We start from the raw sequence: 7,874 nt of genomic DNA on the forward strand, positions 1-7,874 counted from the left end.
CTTACTTCGCGCTTTAACAGGTAAATAACTTTCGATTGACACGTGCTAGATAAGTAATGAAATTGAAAACTTGTACAAGAACAAGTGTTTCGTAACCAATCTCTAACTCGAAAAAAGTGTTCGGATTCTGAATTGGATGAACTCACATTAATTATTCCCTCGAAAATATATTTATAGCTTACTCCGATAGCCCTCAATCGCGTTTACTTCGAAAAATAACGATTTTACGAATGTTTATTTTTGCTGCTCAAATTGGATCTCGACGTCTTTTATACTGTCAATAATATATATAAAACTCAAACCAAAGTGATAAATTGCGTCGATATTTAAACACATTTTTAGACGAAACAGACTTATAAGGAAAAGCCTACGTATTTTTATAAAATTCTCGGACCTTGTTCAAACGACTTTAAAATCGAGAGTGATCAAGCAAGTTTTATTAAAAAAATACATTTCGAAGTAAATATGGATGAACATTACAGGTGCGGCCTAGAAATATTTTTGGAAGGATTCCAATAATAGATAAGAGTGGCTTCGGGATCAGAGTCCTGATTTATTTTTATGGCTAGGAAATTGACTATTCAAACAGAATGTAGCACCACATAGATGTTCTAGCATCCGTTACAATGTTAAAAAATGTACCATGTCAGATATTGGCTACGACAGAATCAGCAATTCTAGGGATTTTACAGACGGTAGACCGTAAGCTAAGTATAAGTATAACCAACAGCCAGCAGCTAGCATATTAAAGTGTATGGAGATAAAATTATATTTTATAAACTGAACATTTTTAGAGATTCTGTATTTTTCTGTTAATTCAACGAATCGATGTTGTATTTGGGTTAAAATTTGAGGCTGCTGGTGAATGCTCTACTGCAAAATGTGGATGCCATCGCCATCATTATACCAAATAAGTGGATATGTTATTATTTTACCAAAAATTATATATCTGGGTAATTAAATCATACAACCAACCATCAATAAATGCTCATAGCTGGTAAGTGGTAGAGGAATGATTTAGATTTTATACCACATACGCCAAGACATCCAAAGGTGTAGGGTCATAAAATTATGTACAACCAACGACCAGAATGTTTGATGCCCTGGTTTTTTATGATATAAAGACCGGGTTAGCAGATGTTAGTAAATCATGGGCCCGATCTTTTTTTTTTCTTATCTGTAAAATTTATCCCTTTTTTGTCTTTATATATTATTCTAAATTCTACCCAGGTTTTGTTTAACAATATAAATTTGTATAATCAAAGAAGAATTTATACCATTTAATTTGGATATAAAATACCAAATGTTAAAAAAGAGTAGGCGTTCGGGCTTTGTTTTTGGTATCTAGCTGCATATTCTTTATTTTGGTATAAATGTGTGTTATATTTTGTTGTTTTTATTTTTTATGTTTGGTATCAGCGCCGCTTGCGGCTACTGAATTTACTACACGCCCATTCAAAAATAACATGCATCTCTACCATAGCTTTAACCAAAAAAATATTTTTTTCTTCTAGACTATAAACAAAAACTACAAAATTATTGTTGAATTAATTTTAATCATTTGGAACATATAAATTATTTTGTATGAATTATTGGATTTCAAACACTAGCCAATATGGATCTAAAAATGATTATACGTTCGTTTTTCATTCAACAGATATGTATAGGTAAAAAATATATCTACCAATAGTCTTAAGGCGTAAAAATAAAAATAAATTTTGAAAACGGGTTTTAAAATCACTCAAGGATCACTTACTTAGACTACAACCACAAACATAAAAAGCTCTTATAGGTTACGGTTTTTGGGTTTAATTGACTTAAGTATTAAATGGCAAATACAGCTCAATCTGCTATTCGCTTATGGAGGCTTTACACCGAATCAAGTTTCCCCTCAAAGTTCTCTCTACCGGTCGCAATTTATGTCCGATTTGAATAAAATTTATTTAGAATCAAGGGTTTTTGGTATTTGAAAGATCAAATTCGTTAATGAGAAAAATTGACAGATAAATAAGGGGTGGAGGGAGTTGTCTATGCGTAAAGTAGAAAATTTTGAATTTTTTATCAGTTTTAGGCAAAAAATTAATCTTCTGATTTTATCTCTAGACTCTTAGTTTTCGACATAAAAAGTCTTGAAAAATTAAAAGTAAAATATTCGATTTTAAGAAAAATGTGTAATTTTTTCCCATCTCTGAGGGAGTTTGCTTAGCCAACGCAGCTCCTGCGCTAAGAATTTTTATATATTTTATTATTATTTACTGTAACAAGAGCCGCACTTACATTCATTCTCAATAACTGGGCTATTTATTAATGGCATGCTGTTATGTAAAGATTGTGGAGTCGATCATATATGGCCTATCTATTAAACCCTGTAGTTTTTGTCAGGTTTATTTTGAAATTCACCGTATCTTATGGAGCGTTTTACATACTTTTTAGATCATCTTGTATTTTAAAAAATATAAATAATATATATAATATATTTAACAACTCTATGCTTCCTTTGTATTACTTTACCTATTCAGCTATTCTCTATTGTTCTAGTATTGAATACAGTTAAATCATCATTCATTCATTCACAATCACAAATACAATTTATTGGTTTTGATAGTAAATTAGTATCGTTAAGTAAGTGAAATAAGTAACTATCAAGTACCAAGTTAGTAGTAACTATTATTTTCATAAAAGGAGTCGCTAAATTTGTATGAAATAGCGAAGAAATAAAATGTACAGAATGTTTACTTTTTAAGACCGTTTATAACTTGGTTTGTAGACGATATATTTCGCGTTCATGTATTATCTTTATATATGATGGATGGTCAAATCAGCGGATTTAAAATCAATAAGTTTTTTCACAAAACAGCTCCGTTATGTAAAACAGCTAATTCGAAGTTTATATGTAAAGCAGAATGGCTTATAGGTATGCAATTATAACAAATGTTTAGTGGAGGGCGACCATGTCGAAATAAAAATGAATGAACTATTACAAACAAATGTATTGAACTATTAATAAAGGGTAGGTGTTTAGCTATATGAATTATAGATTAGTAATTAGACATTCCAACTGCGACTTATATGTAATCGTTGGTGCATCGGAGTATAACTGTGGAACTTCTAAATTAATAGACTTATTAAGGTAAAATCCTCACAGTGTATTAATTTTTTTTGTCTGGCCCCTACTACCAGCGTTACCGAAAGATGAAACTAGGCCAAAATCCAAAGACAAAACGAAGGTGTTCTTGAAAAATATCCTTATTTGACCCTTTTTCAGGGCTTCAAACATTGGGACCGTAGAAAATTTTGATAAGAAACTAATTTGTAAAAAATTACATTCTTAATTGGTAATACAACCTTTTTTTATTTTAAATAGTTGGAAGATATTTACAATCAAACTTTTCTAGGTAGAAAGGATAGAAAATGTTTATGTTACGCTTCTAAATTAAAAATTTCTACGCATCAAAATCTACAAATAAGCAACATTGTTTCCAAAAAGTGAGAGGTGAAAACCGTAGACTGGTAAGTAATCTAAATAGACGCTATTTTATTAATAACTTTTTTAATTATAAATTTTATTTGCTGACATTGTAAGAGGATCGGAATAATGATTGACAATTTTTTATAGAAACAATTCTTATCACTTACCTGCAGGGAATCTACAGGAAAGAGGACCAATCTCCAAGCACGGACGTTTTTATAATTATTATTATTCGTACCTCTCTATGAAATGAAATGAAACGAAACATGTTTTTACAATATTTCACTATCACTTCCCTTTCCCAGAAATCCATATTGATGGGAAGTTTGAACAAATACCCGCTAGAATCAAAAGATCTTTATCTATACACCTCGTATACTTATATATAAATTTTCCAATAACTGTAAGTATATTTAACTAAAATAGAAGAAGAAGAATGATATGATGATAAACTTTAAACTGATGTTGTTGCTTGGTTGTGATGATGATAGTCGAATAAGTTATCAAGAAGTCAACCACAATAACCAAAACCAACTCTATGGTATGGTATGGTGACGACACACTCATATATTCAATAGATATTATAGAAATCTACATTTCAAATAAATTTCTACATAAATATAAAGTTAGTAAGTAATATGGTATTAAACAGTGGTGGCAATTCAGTTATAAACACAGATCTAACGTAAATCCTATAAGATTTAGATCAGAATGCGAGACGAAGATTATTATTATCATCAAAAACTTTCAAAATCAGCATGGTTAGGTTAGGTTATATTGACTGTCCACTAGGGACACACTTAGGCTATAGAGCCCATTGTGATATACCATATAAGTGTTTTACCACCTTTCCGGATGGATAATTTCATTTATCAGCTCTTCGATTATTTTTAGATTCCGAGTGCACTTCCTTCATGCATATACCATGCACTATAAGTACCAATCCATTACAACTATACCGCGGACGGAATTGGTTACACCTTAACCAACTAAGCTACAGCTTGCAACCTGTAGCTTAGTTGGTTGGTAGCACAGTCAATGTAAATCTAGGTAGCAGCAGAGGTGAAAAGAATATCAGCAAAACAAATGTGGCAAATAATTACAGTATCTAGCCGAATATGCAACCCAAACCACACTAAACCGAAATAATGAATTATAATAATGGAACGTAAGACAAAATAATACATTTTTCATTTTTAATCTCCGTCTCAACAGCAGGCAGGTGTTATGTGTTTATAAGCGTGTGTGTTTGTTTGTTTGTCTATCTGGGGCATAGAAATTTTTAAAAAGATGAACTGATTTTGATCTAGTTTTGTCGTTTGAAAGATGACATGTGAGTGTTCTTAGCAATTATGCAAGAATGTATCCATTTTGGAGAGATTTCCAGAATAAATCCCGGTTTTTTTAACGTATTGAAAGCTTTGTTCATCTCTATAATCCCTCCCAAGAGAGTAGAAAATGTGCATGTGAGTTCAGATTGTATCTGAGAAGTACCAAAGGGGAATTTCAATTACCAAGGACCTACATCCGATTTCTATATAGAAAAAAATTTTTTGGTATTGCAAATAAGTATGACTAGTCACATATGCTCGGCACAAATCATCAAACGATGTAAATCTGCTAAAATAAGTTTTAGTGATCTAGATTTAAACACAAACATTCATGATTATATACTATGGTATAGTATAGTTGTTACTTAAACTATTACTTTGTGCTACCAAATCAACTACCTACTACAGTAGTAAAATGTAACCAAACAAACTATACCTTATGATGACGGTTTTAGCTTTATAATATGTACAGTAAGTTTTGTATAAAGTACACACTATATAACCTAACTACTACATAAGATAGTATATAATGTCGGTCGGTATTCATTTAATGTTTCATTCATTAATAAATTATTATTTGATATATTATATATTGAAATAAATTGGTTATTATATGTATAGTAACTGTATAATATATAGTATGTTTATTGTAAAATACATCTGAGTATGTATAAATTTATTTATACTGGTATATCGTGCAAAGTTTGTTATATACCGAAGAATTTTAAGCTTTGATAATAAATAACGGTAAAATTCAAGCTTTCTAAGTGATTATACCTTTTATTTAGGTTTATTCCGATCAAATTTTAAGAATTGAAAACTTTTAAAAAGTTTATTAATATAAAAAATATCCCTGCCGGCGCTAATGACCTAGCTGATAAAAGCGACCTTAAATAAAATAAATAAATTTAAAAAAAATATCATAAATAAATTAAATATAATTTTTATATAATCATTTGTTTAAGAATGTATGGGCATGACAACAATATTTGATTTGAAAGGCTTCATTTTTTTGCAGATAAAATTTTACTGAAAAAATCTGTTAAAATTTCTGCATAGGTATCCCTGAAAATTTTTAAGAAAGAAAGCATTGAAAATCGATATAAAATACATTGGCTTTAATGGAGAAACCTCAAAAAAATGACATATTTTGAAAGTTTTTGATTATTTTCACTTGGAAAAATGAAAAGAAAGTAAACAAATTTTAATTGAAAGTAAACATAAGCAATGACATAGAAACGAAAAAAAAAACAAGTGTCTTCATTCTTATAAGGGATGTACGAGCAGGGTAGATTTAGAGTTGAAATTATTTTTGTCTTATTTTCAACTACGATGATGAATATTGTTGTAACTTCAGAGATGTACGCGAAAAACAAGAATACAATTTTTCGATATCTGCCTTGGTTTTCGAAATATTGAAAGCTGAATAATTAAACAAAATTTCCAATTTTTGATATTTTGAAAATTAAGCCAGATATTGTAAAATTTTATTCTTACTTTTCGACTAAGAAAAGTAAGACTTATATCGTTAAGTTTCGACTTATATCGTTAAGTTATAACATAATTCACCATCAAAATTGAAAATACATATTTTTTAAATTTGTGTCCCAACTTCCGTGATCCTACATTCTTAAGTCTTCAATGGTTTGTTTTTTTTTTTTTGCTTAATAAATGACAGAGATACTTTGTATAGATTTGTAATATAAAAACATTAGTTTTATTTTTTTCGAATAGCCGAACACTATAGATTTTTTTTATCTTAATCTTCTTAAATCTTACCAAATCGTAATGGGAGATGGTCTAGTAATATCATATTGATCTCACACTTTTATTCAACTTTCTATACTGTTTGTGGGAAATGTTGGATTCTTGGAATTGATTTAAGTGTAGGAACTGATATAAAATTAATATGAAATAAAATCCACTCATTTATGTCTGTTTGCGCATATTGTTGTCTGATAATTATTATGTAAGTATGCAACGACTGTAATGTAAATCGTGACGATAGTTGGAAGCATCCGTACTCAAAAACTTATTCTTACAGAAAATACCTAAATTACCGAATATCTTACAAAATTCATTTGGTACGCCAGTTTATTTCTTTAGTAAGTACATCAGGAACTGTATTTTATCTCTTAAAAGCAATGTAGTAATCAAATTATAATACATTTTTCCAACATCAATTATTTAGCATATGAAGACTAATAGAAAATCAATATACCTATCTCTGTTTATTTATATAAACTAAACATACATATATATATTATTTTACAAAATGAATACATTCAATTCCTGCTTTATTCCCTAAGGATGAATTCATTATATATTATTTCCTTGTTGTAGTATGTTAAAATTTTTGTATAGGGCGTTTTAATTATATTCAACCTATTCCAAGATAACGAACAAATACACATACATAAATACATGAATCGATTTATTTATTACAGAAAAAAAATTTAATGTGTTCTCAAGAGGGATAAATTATGATCATATACGATTTTGTAATTGTAGGTGATATGTGTAGGAATTCAATAAACGGTTTTATTATATGTGCAATAATTATATTATTGTAGAGATACAATTGTTGTTGTAAATGCCAGGAATACTTACAATTTGACAAATTATGTGTGTTATTACAGAAATAAAAGTGTTTAAATTGTTGAAAATTGTTTTATTGTTTTTGTTGCAGATATAAAAATTGTTAAAAAAAATTCTGTAAATTTATTGAAATATTTGTGGCAACAAACAACCTAAGAGTTTCCCCATTTATTTGCCAATGCTGGAAACATCATGTCACACATATATAACTGATATTCCCATATAATACATACTATACAATTTGCGATCTCACGGGGAAACAGTGATGTTTAAGAAAAAAATGTTTCAAACAAAAGTTGTTGTTTTTTTTGATAAGGAACATTTGCATTTAAACTTTTGTTATATCTCTAACGGTTTACAAGACCCAATTGACCTATGTTGCTCATTTAAGAACTTGCTATAAAAATGCTTGATATCTCTTTTCGTTCTTGAGTTATCGTGAAGATAGACGGACAGACGACAGACAGACAGACAGA

Source organism: Chrysoperla carnea, chromosome 1 (assembly GCF_905475395.1).
Source record: "Chrysoperla carnea chromosome 1, inChrCarn1.1, whole genome shotgun sequence".
Lineage (NCBI taxonomy): Eukaryota > Metazoa > Arthropoda > Insecta > Neuroptera > Chrysopidae > Chrysoperla > Chrysoperla carnea.